This window comes from Neoarius graeffei, chromosome 18, assembly GCF_027579695.1.
Source record: "Neoarius graeffei isolate fNeoGra1 chromosome 18, fNeoGra1.pri, whole genome shotgun sequence".
NCBI lineage: Eukaryota > Metazoa > Chordata > Actinopteri > Siluriformes > Ariidae > Neoarius > Neoarius graeffei.
Window position 1 is genome coordinate 44,685,703 of NC_083586.1, and position 24,815 is coordinate 44,710,517.

The following is a 24,815-nucleotide window of genomic DNA, read 5'->3' on the forward strand; positions in this document are numbered from 1 at the left end:
TCGAGGCCTCCAAAACCTGCACTGCTGCTTACAAGAAAGAGACAGATCATCGATAATTACCATAGTTATTCAGCCATTCATCATTCATTGGGCCTCATTTATCAGTAAGTTTGCGTTTAAATGTTTTTGAGAGCCAAACATAACTAAAATTTACCAAATTGCTAGATTTACCAAAAGATTTTACTTGGTATCCACGTGTGTATGCTGCAAAATAACGGTCAGCCATATATTACCAAATGTGTTCATGGCTAAGCTGATTTACATTTAGCCACGCTCACAAAACTGCATAAAAGACAACGCTCATAGAGAGCTGAAAATGACAAAATGATGACAAGATGGTGAAAGAATACCTCCTAAATGCAGCTTGGGCTTAATCTTCCAGGAATACAGCTCAGTCACTGCAGCATGTCAGCTACCATCGACACACACATTGACTCTTCTGACGTTTCTCTGACTATTCCTCTTTGTCATAATGTATGGATTTGCTTCGAATTGCTTTCTTTCAAGTAATTAACATGAAACAGCAGAGTTTCACTACATTTTCATTTATTTTGTGTGTGAAGTCAATACACTACTTACACTTAACATAATCCATCCATCCATTATCTGTAACCGCTTATCCTGTGCAGGCTCATGGGCAACCTGGAGCCTATCCCAGCGGACTCTGGGCGAGAGGCGGGGTACACCCTGGACAAGCTGCCAGATCATCACAGGGCTGACACACAGAAACAAGCAACAATTCACACTCACATTCACACCTACGGTCGATCTAAAGCCACCAATTAGCCTAACCTGCATGTCTTTGGACTGTGGGGGAAACCGGAGCACCCGGAGGAAACGCACACAGACACGGCGAGAACATGCAAACTCCACACAGAAAGGCCCCCGTTGGCCACTGGGCTCGAACCCAGAACCTTCCTGCTGTGCGCTAACCACTACACCACCATGCTGACCTATTTTCAACATGAGAAGATAAACTTCATATCTTTGCGCCACCGTGTAACGTTCTTTATATTATATGGACACATCCACAAAAAAATATGCAAGTTAATCAAAAGAATTTTAATTTTGAACTGGTTTACCATTTTGACAATGCATGTCAAGTCAGTGGGAAAACACTGGGAGTGATGTCATCAGAATGGAATATCAGGAATTATTATACATACCGGCGGCGCGGTGGTGTAGTGGTTAGCGCTGTCACCTCACAGCAAGAAGGTCCGGGTTCGAGCCCCGGGGCCGGCGAGGGCCTTTCTGTGTGGAGTTTGCATGTTCTCCCCGTGTCCGCGTGGGTTTCCTCCGGGTGCTCCGGTTTCCCCCACAGTCCAAAGACATGCAGGTTAGGTTAACTGGTGACTCTAAATTGACCGTAGGTGTGAATGTGAGTGTGAATGGTTGTCTGTGTCTATGTGTCAGCCCTGTGATGACCTGGTGACTTGTCCAGGGTGTACCCCGCCTTTCGCCCGTAGTCAGCTGGGATAGGCTCCAGCTTGCCTGCGACCCTGTAGAACAGGATAAAGCGGCTAGAGATAATGAGATGAGATTATACATACCCGTACAGGACACTTTTTCGATGGAATAAAAACACGTGTTCTATTCCCTTCTAGTGGGTTTTATTCATTTAGTTTTGATATCATGCAATATTGTTAGCCTATCACTTATCCTATGTGTATTACGTCACTCTACGCAGTGAAGAATGAGCGTCGAATATGGTTTACGATATTCCATGGTTGTCAAGATGACATGACGTCACACATTGGGGATGATGTGAACATCCAATAAGAGAGTTTTCTGCTGTGCCTGTGCAGAAGCATTTCTTTGTTTGCTGGGAAAGAGAAAGACGCGTTGAACACCTGAAAAGCTACCAAAACTTCATTAGCTATTCTTCATACATATTTACAAGAGAAAAACATACCAACGGACATTAAAAAACAGGAAGAGCGTGTGTATGTATAATAATAATAATAATAATAATAATAATAATATTGGCTGGCTCTTTTCATGGTCGATCAGATATATTCCATTCAGCTAGCATGATATTGAATGAGTTGAAGATGAGTCCACTCAACGCCAGCCAATATTATTTAAATATGTCACAGCTGTGGTTCGTGATGTCCTGGATGTAGCTTGTATGAGTGGTGTATTTCCCAGTAAAACACTCATGTCTGTGTAATATTTCCATATATGCTTCACATGTTATTTCATAGTTTTGATATCTTCAGTATTGTTCTACAATGTAGAAAATAGTCAACATATAGGAAAACCTATGAATGTGTAGGTGTGACCAAACTTTTGACTAGTACTGTATATATGAAAAAGATTTTGAATGAGATAAACTTATACATACAGGACACTTTTTCAATGGAATAAAAACGTGTTCTATTCCCTTCTAGCGGGTTTCATTCATTTAGTTTGATATCCTGCAATATTGTTAGCATATCGCTTATCCTATGTGTAATATGTCACTCTATGCAATGGAGAATGAGCGTCGAATATGGTTTACGATATTCCATGGTTGTCAAGATGACATGACATCACACGTCGGAGATGATGCGAATATCCAATAAGAGAGTTTTCTGCTGTGCCTGCACAAAAGCATTTCTTTGTTTGCTGGGAAAGAGAAAGATGTGTTGAACACCTGAAAAGCTACCAAAACTTCATTAGATATTCTTCATGCATATTTACAAGAGAAAAACATTCCAACGGACATTAAAAAACTGGAAGAGTGTGTGTATGTATAATAATAGTAATAATTATATTGGCTGGCGGGCGGCACGGTGGTGTAGTGGTTAGCGCTGTCGCCTCACAGCAAGAAGGTCCTGGGTTCGAGCCCCGGGGCCGGCGAGGGCCTTTCTGTGTGGAGTTTGCATGTTCTCTCCGTGTCCGCGTGGGTTTCCTCCGGGTGCTCCGGTTTCCCCCACAGTCCAAAGACATGCAGGTTAGGTTAACTGGTGACTCTAAATTGACCGTAGGTGTGAATGTGAGTGTGAATGGTTGTCTGTGTCTATGTGTCAGCCCTGTGATGACCTGGCGACTTGTCCAGGGTGTACCCCGCCTTTCGCCCGTAGTCAGCTGGGATAGGCTCCAGCTTGCCTGCGACCCTGTAGAAGGATAAAGCGGCTAGAGATAATGAGATGAGATGAGATATTGGCTGGCTCTTTTCATGGTCTATCAGATATATTCCATTCAGCTAGCATGATATATAGAAAATAGTCAACATATAGAAAAACCTATGAATGTGTAGGTGTGACCAAACTTTTGACTAGTACTGTATATATGAAAAAGATTTTGGATGAGATAAACTTATACATACAGGACACTTTTTCAATGGAATAAAAACGTGTTCTATTCCCTTCTAGCGGGTTTCATTCATTTAGTTTGATATCCTGCAATATTGTTAGCATATCGCTTATCCTATGTGTAATATGTCACTCTATGCAATGGAGAATGAGCGTCGAATATGGTTTATGATATTCCATGGTTGTCAAGATGACATGACATCACACGTCAGAGATGATGCGAATATCCAATAAGAGAGTTTTCTGCTGTGCCTGAGCAAAAGCATTTCTTTGTTTGCTGGTAAAGAGAAAGACGCATTGAACACCTGAAAAGCTACCAAAACTTCATTAGATATTCTTCATGCATATTTACAAGAGAAAAACATACCAACGGACATTAAAAAACTGGAAATGTGTCTCATCTCATCTCATCTCATCTCATCTCATCTCATCTCATTTCATTATCTCTAGCTAGGGCTGGGAATCAATCCAGATTTTCTGGATCGATTCGATTCCGATTCATAAGGTCACGATCCGATTCGATATCGATCTACTTAGATATTGCTGGGTCCAGCAGTCGCAGGTCAACGCCACCCTCTCGGCAGACTTCAGTGAATGTGCAAGTGTGTCTTTTGTTTTCGCATACATTTTTGGGATAACAGTTTCGCTCAAATGTTTGCGACTGGGCAGGACATAGCGTGGTTCCAGTCTCTTCACCAGTAGTTTGAATCCAGCATTTTCTACGACACTGTAGGGGCGTAGGTCTTTACTAATAAATATTCCGACACCCTCGGTTATGCTCAAGGCACGCTGAGAATTTGAAGGAAATTTAACACCATATGCCTTCTCCAGTGCAGTTTGATTCGCCGCAGGTTTAGCTGAAACTGTGTCGGCGTGGTGCCTGGATAAGTGGTTGCGGAGATTGGTTGTATTGCCACTATATTTTACCTCTATGTGGCACAGTTTGCACACTGCTTTTGTTCTGTCGAGTTCGTCTCTGTCCTCGTAACGTTTGAATCCAAAGTAATGCCATACATCAGCTTTCAGGCCCTGTAGAACAGGATAAAGCAGACTCTCGCTGCTTTATCCTGTTCTACAGGGTCACAGGCAAGCTGGAGCCTATCCCAGCTGACTACGGGTGAAAGGCGGGGTACACCCTGGACAAGTCGCCAGGTCATCACAGGGCTGACACACAGACACAGACAACCATTCACACTCACACCTACAGTCAATTTAGAGTCACCAGTTAACCTAACCTGCATGTCTTTGGACTGTGGGGGAAACCGGAGCACCCGGAGGAAACCCACGCGGACACGGGGAGAACATGCAAACTCCACACAGAAAGGCCCTCGCCGGCCACGGGGCTCGAACCCAGGACCTTCTTGCTGTGAGGCGACAGCGCTAACCACTACACCACCGTGCTGCCCCTTTTCATGGTCTATCAGATATATTCCATTCAGCTCGCATGATATATAGAAAATAGTCAACATGCAGAAAAACCTATGAATGTGTAGGTGTGACCAGACTTTTATATATATATATATATATATATATATATATATATATATATATATATATGAAAAAGATTTTGGATGAGCTAAACGTCTGCATCTTGTTAGCTACTTCAGCTTCATAGCTCTATTGTAAGAAAACTCCAGACACCAAAAACACTTTGTTAATGAACAACACTTGGGTAAACTTGAAAATACTGTACGCTTGACTTTTCATTGAAACGTTACTTGATGAAGGGAGCTCATAATGATTGGAACGGTAGATGTCGCTGATTGGTCAACTCTCCCAGTCCCGCCCCTGGGTGGGAGGGGTGTAACATGTGGACGTTTCCGGGATTGAGTTGTTGTTGTCTGACTGCAGAGGACGCGAGGTTCAGGTAGGGTAAACAACTTAACATTCTCCACCGTTAATCATCTGTCCGCATGTAATATAAGCTACATGTTTATAATTAGTGCTTTACTGACTCTAAATAAATAGATTTTACTCTAAATCATTCCAAGCTGATCGGTGGAAAACGCTGTCTGTGCATGAGAGTGGGTGTATTCCAAATGGCTTGTCCTGTGTCTACTAGTGCACTACTTTGGGATGTAAACTCATGGCTTGTGTGCCCTATGTAGTGTGTAAAAGGGAGTTATTTAGGATTCGGTGGATTGTTGATGATGCCCTGACAAGCTAACATCCGATATAAACAAAAGGCTGTGTGCGTTTATTTATACATTTATTTACACCTGTTTAAATAAAGAATGGGGTTGTTTTTAAATCGCGGTTTATTTTATGGATAACGGATTGATTTAATGAGAAGCTAAGATTATAGCCGGGTGAAATCTTGCATCCCGCGTGCGCTTGGTAACTTGTGACGTTCCCGGATGTGTTAAATCCGTTACTAAAATATTTTAACGCGTAACGGTGTCATGCTGTTTATCCGCTAATAGACACTAGTTTTGTATGATGTGTGTATGATTAGTGTGTGTATGATTAGTTTTGTATGATGTGTGTATGATTAGTGTGTGTGTATGATTAGTTTTGTATGATGTGTGTATGATTAGTGTGTGTATGATTAGTGTGTGTATGATTAGTGTGTGTGTATGATTAGTTTTGTATGATGTGTGTATGATTAGTGTGTGTATGATTAGTGTGTGTATGATTAGTGTGTGTGTATGATTAGTTTTGTCTGATGTGTGTATGATTAGTGTGTGCGTATGATTAGTTTTGTATGATTAGTTTTGTATGTGTGTATGATTAGTGTGTGTGTATGATTAGTTTTGTATGATGTGTGTATGATTAGTTTTGTATGATGTCTGTATGATTAGTGTGTGTGTATGATTAGTTTTGTATGATTAGTGTGCGTGTGTGTGTGATTATGATGTGTGTGTATGATTAGTTTTGTATGATGTCTGTATGATTAGTGTGTGCGTATGATTAGTTTTGTATGATTAGTGTGTGTGCATGATTAGTTTTGTATGTGTGTATGATTAGTTTTGTATGTGTATGATTAGTGTGTGTATGATTAGTGTGCGCGCGTGTGTGTATGATTAGTTTTGTATGATTAGTGTGCATGTGTGTGTGATTATGATTAGTGTGTGTATGATTAGTTTTGTATGATTTGTGTGTGTGTGTATGATTAGTTTTGTATGATGTCTGTATGATTAGTGTGTGCGTATGATTAGTTTTGTATGATTAGTGTGTGTATGATTAGTTTTGTATGATGTGTGTATGATTAGTGTGTGTGTATGATTAGTGTGTGTGTATGATTAGTGTGTGTGTATGATTAGTGTGTGTGTATGATTAGTTTTGTATGATGTGTGTATGATTAGTGTGTGTATGATTAGTGTGTGTGTATGATTAGTGTGTGTGTATGATTAGTGTGTGTGTATGATTAGTTTTGTATGATGTGTGTATGATTAGTGTGTGTGTATGATTAGTGTGTGTGTATGATTAGTTTTGTCTGATGTGTGTATGATTAGTGTGTGCGTATGATTAGTTTTGTATGATTAGTTTTGTATGTGTGTATGATTAGTGTGTGTGTATGATTAGTTTTGTATGATGTGTGTATGATTAGTTTTGTATGATGTCTGTATGATTAGTGTGTGTGTATGATTAGTTTTGTATGATTAGTGTGCGTGTGTGTGTGATTATGATGTGTGTGTATGATTAGTTTTGTATGATGTCTGTATGATTAGTGTGTGCGTATGATTAGTTTTGTATGATTAGTGTGTGTGCATGATTAGTTTTGTATGATTAGTTTTGTATGTGTGTATGATTAGTTTTGTATGTGTATGATTAGTGTGTGTATGATTAGTGTGCGCGCGTGTGTGTGTATGATTAGTTTTGTATGATTAGTGTGCATGTGTGTGTGATTATGATTAGTGTGTGTATGATTAGTTTTGTATGATTTGTGTGTGTGTGTATGATTAGTTTTGTATGATGTCTGTATGATTAGTGTGTGCGTATGATTAGTTTTGTATGATTAGTGTGTGTGCATGATTAGTTTTGTATGATTAGTTTTGTATGTGTATGATTAGTTTTGTATGATTATTAGTGTGTGTATGATTAGTGTGTGTGTATGATTTAGTTTTGTATGATGTGTGTATGATTTAGTTTTGTATGATGTGTGTATGATTTAGTTTTGTATGATGTGTGTATGATTAGTTTTGTATGATGTCTGTATGATTAGTGTGTGTGTATGATTAGTTTTGTATGATTAGTGTGCGTGCGTGTGTGTGTGATTATGATGTGTGTGTATGATTAGTTTTGTATGATGTCTGTATGATTAGTGTGTGCGTATGATTAGTTTTGTATGATTAGTGTGTGTGCATGATTAGTTTTGTATGATTAGTTTTGTATGTGTGTATGATTAGTTTTGTATGTGTATGATTAGTGTGTGTATGATTAGTGTGCGCGCGTGTGTGTATGATTAGTTTTGTATGATTAGTGTGCATGTGTGTGTGATTATGATTAGTGTGTGTATGATTAGTTTTGTATGATTTGTGTGTGTGTGTATGATTAGTTTTGTATGATGTCTGTATGATTAGTGTGTGCGTATGATTAGTTTTGTATGATTAGTGTGTGTGCATGATTAGTTTTGTATGATTAGTTTTGTATGTGTATGATTAGTTTTGTATGATTATTAGTGTGTGTATGATTAGTGTGTGTGTATGATTTAGTTTTGTATGATTAGTGTGCGTGTGTGTGTGATTATGATGTGTGTGTATGATTAGTTTTGTATGATGTCTGTATGATTAGTGTGTGCGTATGATTAGTTTTGTATGATTAGTGTGTGTGCATGATTAGTTTTGTATGATTAGTTTTGTATGTGTGTATGATTAGTTTTGTGTGTGTATGATTAGTTTTGTATGTGTATGATTAGTGTGTGTATGATTAGTGTGCGCGCGTGTGTGTATGATTAGTTTTGTATGATTAGTGTGCATGTGTGTGTGATTATGATTAGTGTGTGTATGATTAGTTTTGTATGATTTGTGTGTGTGTGTATGATTAGTTTTGTATGATGTCTGTATGATTAGTGTGTGCGTATGATTAGTTTTGTATGATTAGTGTGTGTATGATTAGTTTTGTATGATGTGTGTATGATTAGTGTGTGTGTATGATTAGTGTGTGTGTATGATTAGTGTGTGTGTATGATTAGTTTTGTATGATGTGTGTATGATTAGTGTGTGTATGATTAGTGTGTGTGTATGATTAGTGTGTGTATGATTAGTGTGTGTGTATGATTAGTTTTGTATGATGTGTGTATGATTAGTGTGTGTGTATGATTAGTGTGTGTGTATGATTAGTGTGTGTGTATGATTAGTTTTGTCTGATGTGTGTATGATTAGTGTGTGCGTATGATTAGTTTTGTATGATTAGTTTTGTATGTGTGTATGATTAGTGTGTGTGTATGATTAGTTTTGTATGATGTGTGTATGATTAGTTTTGTATGATGTCTGTATGATTAGTGTGTGTGTATGATTAGTTTTGTATGATTAGTGTGCGTGTGTGTGTGATTATGATGTGTGTGTATGATTAGTTTTGTATGATGTCTGTATGATTAGTGTGTGCGTATGATTAGTTTTGTATGATTAGTGTGTGTGCATGATTAGTTTTGTATGATTAGTTTTGTATGTGTGTATGATTAGTTTTGTATGTGTATGATTAGTGTGTGTATGATTAGTGTGCGCGCGTGTGTGTATGATTAGTTTTGTATGATTAGTGTGCATGTGTGTGTGATTATGATTAGTGTGTGTATGATTAGTTTTGTATGATTTGTGTGTGTGTGTATGATTAGTTTTGTATGATGTCTGTATGATTAGTGTGTGCGTATGATTAGTTTTGTATGATTAGTGTGTGTGCATGATTAGTTTTGTATGATTAGTTTTGTATGTGTATGATTAGTTTTGTATGATTATTAGTGTGTGTATGATTAGTGTGTGTATGATTTAGTTTTGTATGATGTGTGTATGATTTAGTTTTGTATGATGTGTGTATGATTTAGTTTTGTATGATGTGTGTATGATTAGTTTTGTATGATGTCTGTATGATTAGTGTGTGTGTATGATTAGTTTTGTATGATTAGTGTGCGTGTGTGTGTGATTATGATGTGTGTGTATGATTAGTTTTGTATGATGTCTGTATGATTAGTGTGTGCGTATGATTAGTTTTGTATGATTAGTGTGTGTGCATGATTAGTTTTGTATGATTAGTTTTGTATGTGTATGATTAGTTTTGTATGATTATTAGTGTGTGTATGATTAGTGTGTGTGTATGATTTAGTTTTGTATGATGTGTGTATGATTTAGTTTTGTATGATGTGTGTATGATTTAGTTTTGTATGATGTGTGTATGATTTAGTTTTGTATGATGTGTGTATGATTTAGTTTTGTATGATGTGTGTATGATTTAGTTTTGTATGATGTGTGTATGATTTAGTTTTGTATGATGTGTGTATGATTAGTTTTGTATGATGTCTGTATGATTAGTGTGTGTGTATGATTAGTTTTGTATGATTAGTGTGCGTGTGTGTGTGATTATGATGTGTGTGTATGATTAGTTTTGTATGATGTCTGTATGATTAGTGTGTGCGTATGATTAGTTTTGTATGATTAGTGTGTGTGCATGATTAGTTTTGTATGATTAGTTTTGTATGTGTATGATTAGTTTTGTATGATTATTAGTGTGTGTATGATTAGTGTGTGTGTATGATTTAGTTTTGTATGATGTGTGTATGATTTAGTTTTGTATGATGTGTGTATGATTTAGTTTTGTATGATGTGTGTATGATTTAGTTTTGTATGATGTGTGTATGATTTAGTTTTGTATGATGTGTGTATGATTTAGTTTTGTATGATGTGTGTATGATTAGTTTTGTATGATGTGTGTATGATTAGTTTTGTATGATGTGTGTATGATTAGTTTTGTATGATTAGTGTGGATGTGCCACTAACAGTAGGTCAAAGGTTCCCGGTGTGAGTCTGCATCTTTCTGTAAAGCCTCGGTCACAACCGGCTGTACGTGCTCCTACGTACGGCCTACGTGCAAGAAACACACGGAAGGCGCGCTTGAAACGTACGGAGGGCGCGCGTGTGATGTGCTGATTTTCGAGCCGTAGACTGGCCGCAGAGGTTCTTTGTCATGTCAAACAAACTCTACGGGCGCTTACATTTTTTTCAGGTTGCAAGACATACTTGCAGCCAACGTGCGTCTTTCTCCACGAACAACAAAAACGCAGTGATTTGGGAAATGCCAAAAATCGCACGGCCAAAAAATCGTACGTCTGGTTGTGACCTAGGCTTAAGGCGCAGTGGTGCAGGAAAAGCACCTCTCTCTCTCACTCACTCACACTTTCTCTCTCACACACACAATTTCTCTCTCACACACACTCAATCACACTTTTTCACACTCACATTCTTTCACTCACACACACTCAAATTCTCTCTCTCTCTCACACGCACACTCTCTCTCGCACATACACTCTCATTCTCTCTCGCGCACGCGCGCTCTCACACACACACACACACACTCTCTCTCTCTCTCTCTCTCTCTCTCTCTCTCTTTCTCACACTTTTTCTCTCTCACACACACACAGGCCTGTCACAATAACAAATTTTGTTGGACGATATATTGTCTCAGAAATTATTGCGATAAAAGATATTATTGTTGATGTCTTCAAGACAATTTTATGCCACTAGTAAAATAATAATGATCATGCAAATACACCCTTTCAAAGAACAGTAAACTTTTAAATTAAGTCAACTTGTTGAATTCAACAGTGGAACATAAAACATAAATACATAACCTAAAGAAATAAAACAATCAAACAAAACCACTCACAACAAAAACAATAAATAAAATACAATCTATGGCTCTTAAAAATTGCATTTAAGTTAATATTAACTTGGGACAGGGTAATAAAAAGACATTCTGTTCTTCACAGGCAACATTCTGCCAATCCAGTTTCTCAAAGATTATCTCATCTCATCTCATTATCTGTAGCCGCTTTATCCTGTTCTACAGGGTCGCAGGCAAGCTGGAGCCTATCCTAGCTGACTACGGGCGAGAGGCCGGGTACACCCTGGACAAGTCGCCAGGTCATCACAGGGCTGACACATAGGCACAGACAACTATTCACATTCACACCTACGGTCAATTTAGAGTCACTAGTTAACCTAACCTGCATGTCTTTGGACTGTGGGGGAAACCGGAGCACCCGGAGGAAACCCATGCGGACACGGGGAGAACATGCAAACTCCGCACAGAAAGGCCCTCACCGGCCACGGGGCTCGAACCTGGACCTTCTTGCTGTGAGGCGACAGCGCTAACCACTACACCACCGTGCCGCCCTTTCTCAAAGATTAGTACCCAGAAAAACAAAAAGTGCAAAGTAACAACGTATTACCAGCTGTCATTTGGGTAAAAGTAACAACAATTCCAGGGGCTTCAAAGTTTGGGAGAATAGCAGGGTACAAATAATTTACAGCAGGGTGCAAAATGGTAAAATGTCTGCCAGCGGCAGACATAATGCACGCAAAGCGTGCAGGGATAGATATAATATAGATAGATAGATAGATAGATAGATAGATAGATATAGAGAGAGATATGCAAGTGCGAATTTTTCATGGGGCAGGATGGTTTGGAACAGGCCATCTAAAATTGGGATAACATTTACCCGGGACGGGTATTTGAGGCGGGTCGTCTAGCTTAAGCTTGATTAGCATTGTTACGCACGCCAGTGTTTCCCACAGAAATCTTGGAGACTATGGGGGAGGCGCGGGGGTTGTTTAAAATTGAGTGATATGTTAAATATTAAGTTATTACTGAAAAACTATTGATTAAAAAAACAGACACTGAGAAATGGTCCTATAAACAACTTTACCAATATAAAAGATTACCAGGACTACAAAAATGCAGAAAAATAGGCTTTACTTATCCAAATGCTCCTGTTGGTTCAAAAGTTAAAGTGCAGAGAACCTCACAGCACAACATGAAGTTACTTTAAAATATAATATAAATGCCTCAGCTTTCATGTAAGAAAAAAAAACTATTAATACTAGTACTGTGTGCAGGCAGTCTCTCCTGAAGACTAAATTAAACAATAATTATAAACTAATAAAATAAATGGCTCAGGCTTCATAGAAGAAAAAAAAATTGAACAGAATCTCACAGTATGATGCTGAAGCTGCCTAAACAATGGAAAATAAAATACCATTTTGGCAAAAACGTTGGCATCCATTAATTTCTTGTATTAACCTCCTAAGGCCCAAGCTGTTTTTTTACATGCATTTTTTATTTCTCTTTGCTATTTGGGCTTATTAGAACCTGATTAGAATAAAAACTAAGCATCATCTTTTGATAAAATGTACTTTTAGAGAAAAAGTATGTCCACATATGTGGATTCTTGTTCCGAATTTCCATAAAATGCTGTCCACGCATGTGACCGCTAAGCCCTAGGAGGTTAAGTAAAAAAATATGTTGCCAGATACTGCTGATGTTTTACAGCCCAAAATATGTTCAAAACCCGCCAAAATGCACTTAAAACCGCCCAAATTGGGCGGGAAAACGCACAATCTGGCAATACAGGCGGCAGTAATGGCTGCACTCGTGTCGAGGATGTAAACACAGTTGACGCGGCAACGGACATACATGACGTAGTGGATGTAATTTACGTTCACAACTTTTTTGCTGTCAGATATATTTAATATTAAATTTTGTGACTCAACTGACAATAGCCGGCGGCATAACAAGCCATAGACGGCGATTTGCCGCCGGTGACCGGCTACTTTTGAGACCGCTGCAATTCGAATGAAATAACATGGAGGCAAGGGCGTAGGCTTGGTATTAACATTGGTGGGGACATAAACCCAATGCCAACCCCCAGTGGCGCCAACTTCAGGCCAACATTAGAGGGTCACAATATTTCGCTCCGCTATGTTCCAACAAAAGAGTATCCATCATCTCTCCAAAGTCCAGACTTTTAAAATTTGAAGTTCAGAACTGTAGTAATTCATGAATAATAATAATATGCAATTCATATGATTAATTGCAAATCTTGCATGTGATGATTAACTCATTCTACCAATTTGCAAATAGTTTTACAAGCGAATAACGCATTGACTGTCGGGAGGGTGTATGTTCCTTTCCCTCATAAATGGAAGTAAAACATATACGGAGCCTTAAACACTGCGTTCCATGAGGCTGGCAGGGGGAGTCGGCTCTCTTCTGTGGGATCTTTCACTAGTTTTAGAATGCTAGGTTAAGCTGATATGTGATTGATCTAACGGTAAAACAGGACAAGGGCTCTAGAACTCTTTTTGACATGTTGAAAGGTTAAAATTTTACTTGGCAACAGAATGTATCTGAATTCTGATTGGTTGCTGTTATATTATTGCCCTTTTGTTGTCTTCTTGAGCCGAGAGGGGGGAGGGATAGGGTTCTCCAGAGAAAATTTTTAGCCGACCGCTTTCAAATGAACCCTCTCGAAAACCAATCAGTTCAGAGTACGTGTGTACTCGCTGTGTGATGTTTTCAAAAGAGAGGCGGGAGTAACCAAAAATTTCTGATCAAGAAGGCAGAGGCTGTTATGCTTATTACGTGAAAATGTTTTATTTGATTGTTTGTGGCCCAGACACCTTTTAATGTCCACATCACCATCGGGTGGTTGTTGTTTACATGTGTCATGTTACCCGAACTTGGTCAGGGTTCTGCAGGTCTTAACTGAAGCACTTCAAATTCAGGGTTAGCGGGCTGCTAAAGTTTGCAGGCACTTCACAAGCAAGGCTCGGTGCAATATTAGCCAACATTAGCACAATTTGATATGATTTAATAATGCCTTTGTGACCTTAATGAACACCGGTTGTTGTCGGTATCAAGTCGGATTGTTATTTACATGCCACACAAACTTAGAAAACAGTCATATTCGTATGTTGTTGTTTTTACGCACTGAATACGAACTGTTGTTAACTGATTCGTTTTACGAGATAATCTGACGTTACATTCGTCAAGGACAGTTTGCTAGCTAGCAGCCGCTCACTGCACTGCAACCGCACTTGCAGTTCGGCTACCATGTCAATTAGCATGCTGTTTTCGTGACCACGCCCCCAGAGCAAATATTCATGAGCGAATTTTGCGTGGTTTCGCCCAGTGGAAACCTGCAGTAGCCATTTGTGTACCGCGCACTGAGCGTGATTTTTTTTTTTCTTCAATCAGAAATATTGGTAGGGACATATCAGCCGTTGTTTGATATTGTAGGGACACGTCCATACCATCCATACCCAATTCTACACCTATGGTCTGTAGAACGGAGCAACGTGTTGTCTTTTCCCCATTCAGTGGATCCCCTGGCTGGATAACTGTTGCATGCTGGGAGGCCCCGCCTCTGACAGAGAGCCGCGTGAGACGACAGAAAACAGTGCGGGGTTTTATTCAGTCAGTGGGTCAAGCTAATACTCTGGCAACTTCCCTGTGTAGCTGTACAGCGCGTAAATGCCAAAATCACGGAAAAAACATTACCGAGTTCATTTTCATTTACCGTACGATAAGTTGGTATATCAAATATTGCGACAGGCCTACTCTCACATGCTTTCTCTCTCTCTCTCTCACACACACACACACACACACACACACACACACACACACACACACACACACACACACACATTTTTTCTCTCTCTCTCACACACACGCACATTTTTTCTCTCTCTCTCTCTCACACACACACACACGTTCTCTTTCTCACACACGTGTTCTCTCTCTCTCTCACACACACTCACTGTCTCACATTTTCTCTCACACACACACTTTCTCTCTCTCTCACACTCACACTTTCTCTCTCTCACACACTCACACTTTCTCTCTCTCTCTCACACACAATTTCTTTCTCACTCTCTCTCACACTCACACTTTCTCTCACACACACTCTCTCTCTAGGGTGGCCAGACGTCCGGCTTTAGGCCGGACTGTCCGTCTTTTCAATGTCTTGTCCGGCGTCCAGCGCAGCATCAAGCCGGACGCACATTTGTCCTCCTTTTAGAGACGATGAGCGGAATTATATAATATCGACTTGCCAGACTGGAAGAGCAGAGTTCTAGAATAACGTTTTGTAGGGACACTGCAGATCTGTGCTGCACACTAGTAATCTACAATAAAGAGTCTATGGCTCGATGTTTTTTGGCATGCAATGCGAACTCCGCACCGCGAAGCGTTGCGTTCTAGAACGCGTTGCGCTCTATCCTTTGATGATCTTCCTGGCGCGTGCCTAGTGCCCTGCCTCCCTGGCCCTGGCTGGGACTTGGAAACACGAGTCTGTCCGGTAGACCAGCTGCTCACAACTTAACTTGTTAGGATATGGATGACAGTGCAAATGCACATCTACTATATCTACCTTAAGTTTAATTTCAGTGGTTTGCTACTCCACAATGTTTTTAATAAATACAGATATGGTGTTCTAGCCAATTAAGAGTTAATACATGAATTATAATAATACTATGAATGCTTTAAAACATTTTATAATGTTGCTGGTCATGTTGCCTATTTGTTCTTTGAGAATCTACAAATGTTGTGCTTTTTGGTACTCAGCACCTTAAGTTTAATTTCAGTGGTTTGTTAACTCCACAATGTTTTTAATCAATATAAATACTGTGTGTTCTAGCCAATTAAGAGCTAATACATGAATTATAATAAATACTACAGTGGTGCTTGAAAGTTTGTGAACCTTTTAGAATTTTCTATATTTCTGCATAAATATGACCTAAAACATCATCAGATTTTCACACAAGTCCTAAAAGTAGATAAAGAGAACCCAGTTAAACAAATGAGACAAAAATATTATACTTGGTCATTTATTTCTTGAGGAAAATGATCCAGTCTGTGAATGGCAAAAGTATGTGAACCTTTGCTTTCAGGATCTGGTGTGACCCCCTTGTGCAGCAATAACTGCAACTAAACATTTGCGGTAACTGTTGATCAGTCCTGCACACTGGCTTGGAGGAATTTTAGCCCATTCCTCCGTACAGAACAGCTTCAACTCTGGGATGTTGGTGGGTTTCCTCACATGAACTGCTCGCTTCAGGTCCTTCCACAACATTTCGATTGGATTAAGGTCAGGACTTTGACTTGGCCATTCCAAAACATTAACTTTATTCTTCTTTAACCATTCTTTGGTAGAACAACTTGTGTGCTTAGGGTCGTTGTCTTGCTGCATGAGCCACCTTCTCTTCAGATTCAGTTCATGGACGAATGTCCTGACATTTTCCTTTAGAATTCGCTGGTATAATTCAGAATTCATTGTTCCATCAATGATGGAAAGCCGTCCTGGCCCAGATGCAGCAAAACAGGCCCAAACCATGATACTACCACCACCATGTTTCACAGATGGGATAAGGTTCTTATGCTGGAATGCAGTGTTTTCTTTTCTCCAAACATAACACTTCTCATTTAAACCAAAAAGTTGTATTTTGGTCTCATCTGTCCACAAAACATTTTTCCAATAGCCTTCTGGCTTGTCCACGTGATCTTTAGTAAACTGCAGACGAGCAGCAATGTTCTTTTTGGAGCAGTGGTTTTCTTCTTGCAACCCTGCCATGCACACCATTGTTGTTCAGTGTTCTCCTAATGGTGGACTCATGAACATGAACATTAGCCAATGTGAGAGAAGCCTTCAGTTGCTTAGAAGTTACCCTGGGGTCCTTTGTGACATCACTGACTATTATACGCCTTGCTCTTGGAGTGATCTTTGTTGGTCGACCACTCCTGGGGAGGGTAACAATGATCTTGAATTTCCTCCATTCGTACCCAGTCTGTCTGACTGTGGATTGGTGGAGTCCAAACTCTTTAGAGATGGTTTTGTAACCTTTTCCAGCCTGATGAGCATCAACAATGCTTTTTCTGAGGTCCTCAGAAATCTCCTTTGTTCGTGCCATGATACACTTCCACAAACATGTGTTGTGAAGATCAGACTTTGATAGATCCCTGTTCTTTAAATAAAACAGGGTGCCCACTCACACCTGATTGTCATCCCACTGATTGAAAACACCTGACTCTAATTTCACCTTCAAATTAACTGCTAATCCTAGAGGTTCACATACTTTTGCCACTCACAGATATGTAATATTGGATCATTTTCCTCAATAAATAAATGACCAAGTATAATATTCTTGTCTCATTTGTTTAACTGGGTTCTCTTTATCTACTTTTCGGACTTGTGTGAAAATCTGATGATGTTTTAGGTCATATTTATGCAGAAATATAGAAAATTCTAAAGGGTTCACAAACTTTCAAGCACCACTGTATGAATTCATTGTTTTTACCTTACTCTTTTTTCCCCACAATCATAATCTTTAACCCTACAAACAGCGCTCGAAACTAACGGTGTCCCGACGTCCCGGGGACCATAAAAAATGTCATCGGGACACAAAATTATTATATCTGGGACAATCCCGGGACAATGGAAAAAAATAGATCTAGAAAAAAGTTCTACATTAATATTATTTACAAAGCCGTAACACATGCGTAGACATTCACCTAATTTGTCAATTTTAATTTTAAAATGTTAACAGCGAAAAATACATAGTAGCTACACTTTCGATGCACCTGCATCCGTAGGCTACAGAGCAGCGCATTCTGTTCTAGAATCTTCGGCCGGAGTCCGCATTATATGGACTTGGAATGGAATTGCTACCGCACACGCTGCGCCGACTCTTGCCAGAACAAAAATGCTTAAGTGGTTGAAGCGGACCGACCGCGGGGAAGAAACTGAAAGCCCAGACATAACGTCTCCGGGACCTTCAGGATCCAAAGTGTCATCGCCTGGTCTGCAGGCAACGCTAGCAACTGAATAAACTTAATGAACACTGTTAGACACGTTATAAAATACAACAGGAATGATGTGGATGGATAACGGAAAAAATGGATAAAATGGATAACGGAAAGTTCATAAAATGGATAACGGTAATGGTGAAAATGATAAGTTGGCCTTATAAGTGCCAACAGATATTCAAGGTATAAGTAGATGAAATGAACATAAAAGGGGTCTTATTTTCAACTAAAGTGTACTGCAGATGTAGGGAGTTGAAACATTTTCTGAATGAGCTAGTTGGCCCCTTTAAATAAACGGGTATCTATTCATACAGTGAGATCGCCAAAGTTTAATAAACTGAAAATGCAATAACTGTAATTTTGAAGTAGATGATGTATAGGACATGTGTCTCTTGTGTCTTGTGACTTATTGTAAAAATGATATAAAGGGTTCAAAATCGCATAGTTACAAATATAATAGTAACTTCATATGATAATATTAACCACTGGTTATTTCAGAGAGGAAAAAAATGGGGACACTATTGCTTCCATTCGGGACAATACAACACAGAATTCGGGACCACTGGGGGACACAAAGAAAAAAAGTTAATTTCGAGCCCTGCCTACAAAATTGCGATGTTGATTTCACCAAACTTGAGTGACTTGCATAAAAATAATCCATTCTCAATCTTGCCACTGTGGTTTACATAAAAATTTGAGGGCTATGAATCAGATGGGATTTGCCATTATTCACCCTAAAATTGATTAGAATGCAGGAAATTGCATCTAAGAAATACAAAATTTTCTGGGGGAGGGCCCCCAGACCCCCCATCCAAATAATGTCCTCCTTTTTGGTGTTATGGAAATGGTCTCTCTCTCTCTCTCTCTCTCTCTCTCTCTCTCTCTCTCTCTCTCTCTCTCTCACACACACACACACACACACACACACACACACACACACACACACACACTCTCTCTGTCTCTCACTCTGTCTCACTCACACACACTTTCTCTTTCACACTCTCACAATTTCTTTCTCTCACACTTTCTCACACACACACTTTCTCTCTCACTCTCTCATACATACATGCACATTCTCTCTTTCTTTTACTGTGGTCATATATATATATATATATATATATATATATATATATATATATATATATATATATATATATATAATATATATATGGTGTATATATCAGTGTGTTTACATCAGGATATACCGTCAAACTGTTTTTTATTTCTTTTCTTGGTGTTTTTTTTTTTTTTAAATACAATATGTCTTTGTGACTTGAAGGCGTATTGGACCTTTTCAAAGTGGGCTATTACCTTCCCAGTCTGTAATGCCCACAGAAAGAACAGGCCAGTTACAAAAGTGCATGCTCCTCTCACTTCTTATAGTACCACCCCCTCATTCACATCTAAATCAGTAAGATGGAGCCTTCAATCTTTTTTCTTTTCGCCTTTATTTGTCACATGTACGCTCAAGCACAACAGAATTCTGAATCATCTTTTTTCCTCTTTTGACTCGGATTCATATGTGTAAAGCTGTAATCCTGGCACAGAAGCCATTATTTACCTCTCGGAGTTTAGCTACAGTTTCACATGTGGTGGCAATGAGGGTATGGATTACAGAGTTCTTGTTTAAAGATCTTAGCCAGTCAGAGCAAAGCTAATTACTCTTGTAATATGAGCACGGCTCGAAAATCAGCCTATCTTATCCTGTAGGGTTTTCATACCATGCTAAAGTGGCATCGTTTTTCCAATAAAAAAAAAAAAAACTTACAAACTTTACATAAGTTATCTCAGGGAATAATATAAGATAATTGAACAGTCTGCTATATGGCATGTCCTCTTTCAACAGTCTGAGTTGAGCTAGGAGTAAAACGGATATGACACCATAGGGCCATCCTTAAAAAAAAATCCGTTTCCTGTCCACCGGGTGGGCAAAAACAATTTCAGTCGGGAGGGAGGGATTTATTTATTTTTTTATTATATATGGATGGATAAGAAATCGCAATGCTGTGTTTGCTTTTTCTTTCAGTACTTTTTTTTATTACAAAATCAGACACATTTAATAAAATGACAGTTTAATCAACTGAAACTTGTACAAAAACTTTAAGTTAGCATTTTAAATGCTGACTGCAACATTTGCAAAACTTACAAAGGTACTTAAAATGTCCGACACACGGACTTTTTGTAGTTCTAAATCGACCGTTAGGCCTAGTTCGGATGAAATTACACTATTAAAATGATCACTGAATGATTTGTTTTTCTGAATCTTTACTATTTTGTTGTTCGCTAGAATACCATTTTGCGATTTCACACTTCAGCAAATGTTTGAAAACTCCGGATCTCCTTCCTTCATGGTGGCTGCCATTTTTTTGTGCCGCATGGCGCATGCGCAGAGCTGATTCGACAGGGCTTTCCACAAGCGCCGGCTGCCGGCCACACAATTAAGTCCAGCCGGCTACTTTAATGACTATTTTTGTAGCCCACAGGCTCTAAATATTAAATTTTCGATTTTAATAAAATTAAATATTTATCTAACAGACTGACAATAATGTCAAACTGAACCGTTGATCAAGGGAGAGTAACTCATCCGCGCTCCGACATGCGGTGTGCGCGCGCACTCAGCTGCGTGAATGTGTCATGCACCGAAAATAAGAGATTTACAAGCCAGGAACGCTTCATGATGCAATACGCAAGAAAAGAAAGAAGATTTACTGCCATTTTACTTTGTATTTGAGTAAAGTGAATAAATAAATGGCCTGTGGAAAATACATTTAATCCTGGGAACTGCGTGCACAGGAGTTTATTTTGTGTTTACTCCCCCCCCCAGCTACTTATTTGTCATGGCTGGCTAGTATGAGCCTTAGTGGAAAGCCCTGGGAATGCATAAATGTCAAGTTCGATTTTAGATTTACGAACCCGAAAAAAATGTCGAAAAACCGGCGTTAAAAAAAAAATTTCACCCGCACAAACGGCACTCACCCGGCCGGTGGACCGGAAACAGAACATTTTTTAATAATGGCCTAGAGTGGATTTTTCCACTCTCTTGCTGGGTATGATCCACATAAACTTGTACTAGCACACTTGCATTCATGCCTAGGAGCAATTTGGCGTAGCTGGTCCACCACATGTTCTTGGGAGGTGGCAGGAAACCCACATAGACCCAGGAAGAACCAGGGATCCTGGAGCTGTGAGGGAGTGATGCTCCCAGCCGTCTCAATAATTTTATCATTATTGTAAACAGTCTTTTGATGAAGGTTCAAAATAACTGATAATTTACTATTCAGTATTAAAGATGACCAGATTTGGGACAGATTGGGATGTTTCTAATTTTCTGTACAGAAAAAGATGACTCAAAGACAAGTGTGGGTAGCTATGCTTTCCCATAAAACCCCCTGTAAGGGTCGGTACGCATATAGGCAAACATTCTTTCATGAAGAAGTATAAATAAACCAGTCCTTACATTCGTAGACACGTTGGTTGGAGCTGCATGTAGTTCCATGAAATGATGCACAATATGATTGCAGCCAGTGATGCTGCGTTCCTGGAATGCATTGCAGATCAATTCAAGTTAACTTTATTGTCAGTTCTGCCATATGTACAGGACATAGACAGGATTAAAATATCGTTTCTCCCAGACCCTTGGTGTAAACATAAATACGCAAACAAAATGAGTACAAAAATGCAGAAAAGTTGTGTTATAAAATACAGTTAAGGAAGACGCACACATAGAAAAACCACACAAACAAAAATGGTGCAAATGGAGTAAATAGTGCAAACGGCTCAATGGGTATGGGAGTATCTACAATGTGCAAATAATGTTGAGTAGTGAGTAGATGTTTAAAAAATATGATCTTTCTGCTATTAAAGGGATCAGATTATTTCCTTTATTAATGACTTGTTGGTCTTGCAAAGAGGGCATGCTGTCAAGAGGTGTGCTACCATCACACTCAACTTTATACATTACAATAATGGCATTTAGACGTTTCGGAGCGATGTACAACATACCTGGAGCAGTTGGGGGTTACTCAAGGGCACTTCAGCCATTCTTACTGGTCCAGGGATTTGAATCGGCAACCTTGTGATCCCAAAGCTGATTCTCTAACCATTAGGCCATGGCTTCCCCAATGGACATGCAAGACACACTTTCAAAAACAGAGCAATGCTGTTATTCATAACCTCCTGGCTTGCTCTGTGTTGACAAATCAGTGTTGTTGGCAAAGTACCAAATTCAGGGGTGCCAATAATTGTGACATGGTTTTGTTTTATAATAGTATATTCATTGATTTGGGGTTTTTATTAGAATACAATTCATTCAGTTAAACGGTTCTATTTTGCTCATGTTTTAAGTGTAAGATTAAGCTGCTTAACGTCAAGACATTTTAAACCGATCTTTATCAAGGGTGCCAATAGTTCTGGAACTGTACGTCTGTTTTGCCAAGACATGCACACAGACCACGAATCTGCGTTTCTTTTCTTTTTTAGTCAGTCACCTGTTTTGTAAATTCTGTCAGGTTAGCTAGCTTGAAGATTGAATTGAAGAATATATTTTTGAATATTCATGAAGCTTGAAAAATCCTCTCAGAAATCATGTCAAGTTAGCTCATGTTAGCTAGCTAATGTTAACAATGAAGTTTATTAATATTTATGAACATGACTTAAAACCCTCTTAATAATTCTGTCAGGTTAGCATTTTCGCTAGTTTCTTAGGGTTAGCAGTGAAGATTATGAAAATCTATGAATGTGGTTTAAAAATCTCATCTCAGAAATCAAGTTAGCTCATGTTAGCTAGCTAATATTAGCAATTAAGTTTATTAACATTTATGAATATGACTTAAAATAAAACCCTTTTAACATTCTGTCAGGTTAGCATTTTAGCTAGTTTCTTAGGGTTGGCAGTGAATATTATGAAAATCGATGAATATGGTTAAAAAAAATCCTCTCAGAAATCAAGTTGGCTCATGTTAGCTAGCTCATGTTAGCAAGGAAGTTTATCAACATTTATAAATATAACTTCAAAACCCCTTTTAATAATTCTGTCAGGTTAGCATTTTAGCTAGTTTCTTAGGGTTAGCAGTGAAGATTATGAAAATCTATGAATATGGTTAAAAAAATCCTCTCAGAAATCATGTCAAGTTAGCTTGTTAGCTAGCTAATGTTAACAGTGAAGTTTATTAATATTTATGAATATGATTTAAAATAAAACCCTTTTAATATTCTGTCAGGTTAGCATTTTAGCTAGTTTCTTAGGGTTAGCAGTGAAGATTATGAAAATCTATGAATATGGTTTAAAAATCCTCTCAGAAATCAAGTTAGCTCAGGTTAGCAAGCTAATATTAGCAATGAAGTTTATTAACATTTATGAATATGACTTAAAACCCTTTTAATATTCTGTCAGGTTAGCATTTTAGCTAGTTTCTTAGGGTTAGCAGTGAATATTATGAAAATCGATGAATATGGTTAAAAAAATCCTCTTAGAAATCATGTCAAGTTAGCTCATGTTAGCTAGCTAATGTTAGCAATGAAGTTTATTAACATTTATGAGTATAACTTCAAAAACCCTTTTAATAGTTCTGTCAGGTTAGCATTTTAACTAGTTTCCTCAGAAATCATGTCAAGTTAGCTCATGTTAGCTAGCTAATGTTAGCAAGGAAATTTATTAACATTTATGAATATAACTTCAAAAACCCTTTTAATAATTCTGTCAGGTTAGCATTTTAGCTAGTTTCTTAGGGTTAGCAGTGAAGATTATGAAAATCTATGAATATGGTTAAAAAAAATCCTCTCAGAAATCATGTCAAGTTAGCTTATGTTAGCTAGCTAATGTTTACAGTGAAGTTTATTAATATTTATGAATATGATTTAAAATAAAACCCTTTTAATATTCTGTCAGGTTAGCATTTTAGCTAGTTTCTTAGGGTTAGCAGTGAAGATTATGAAAATCTATGAATGTGGTTTAAAAATCCTCTCAGAAATCGTCAAGTTAGCCCATGTTAGCTTGCTAACTAGTAAAATCTGTGAAGATAGAAGTGTACATGTGACTATGTAAACATTTGATTCAAAATTATATCACTTTTGACAATACGTTGTTAGAAATTTCTTATTACATGTAACTGTGCAAGGCACATACAGTTGTGTTCAAAATAATAGCAGTGTGTTTTTAAAAACGAGAGTAAAGTTCAAAATCCTTATAATAGTTTTTATTTCCATGCATTGGGAACACTGCACATTATATTCTACATCAAAACATGAAGAAAAATGTATCAATATTTTAATTACTTTACAGAAAATGAAGAAAAATGAACATTGGGCTGTTCAAAAAAATAGCAGTGTCTGCATTTTTCATTACAAACTCCAAATATTTACTGTATAAACTGAAAAAAATCTTAAGGATTTAGTATTCCTGTGAATCACTAAACTAATATTTAGTTGTATAACCACGGTTTCTGAGAACTTCTGGCACCTGTGAACAGGTATTCCAGCCCAGGATGATTTGACAACATTCCACAATTCCTCTGCATTTCTTGGTTTTGCCTCAGAAACAGCATTTTTGATGTCACCCCACAAGTTTTCTATCGGATTAAGGTCCGGGGATTGGGCTGGCCACTCCATAACTTTCATTTTGTTGGTCTTGAACCCTGATGCTGCTCGCTTACTGGTGTGTTTGGGGTCGTTGTCTTGTTGAAACACCCATTTCAAGGGCATTTCCTCTTCAGCATAAGGCAACATGAC

The 24,815-nt window shown here is 38.4% G+C and overlaps 1 protein-coding gene across 4 annotated transcripts in view; it reads left to right on the forward strand.

Moving 5' to 3' along the window:
* Nucleotides 1–5,090: 5,090 nt before the first annotated feature.
* The window catches only part of pnpla6 (patatin-like phospholipase domain containing 6), a 122,407-nt gene continuing 102,682 nt past the window's right edge, over nt 5,091–24,815 (forward strand). For 3 of the 4 annotated variants that reach the window (XM_060898878.1, XM_060898877.1, XM_060898879.1), the window contains exon 1: nt 5,093–5,163. The gene's annotated coding sequence lies outside the window, so the exon portion shown is untranslated. Of the gene's footprint in view, nt 5,164–24,815 lie in introns of all 4 variants that reach the window. The other variant, XM_060898880.1, reaches the window with a different exon arrangement.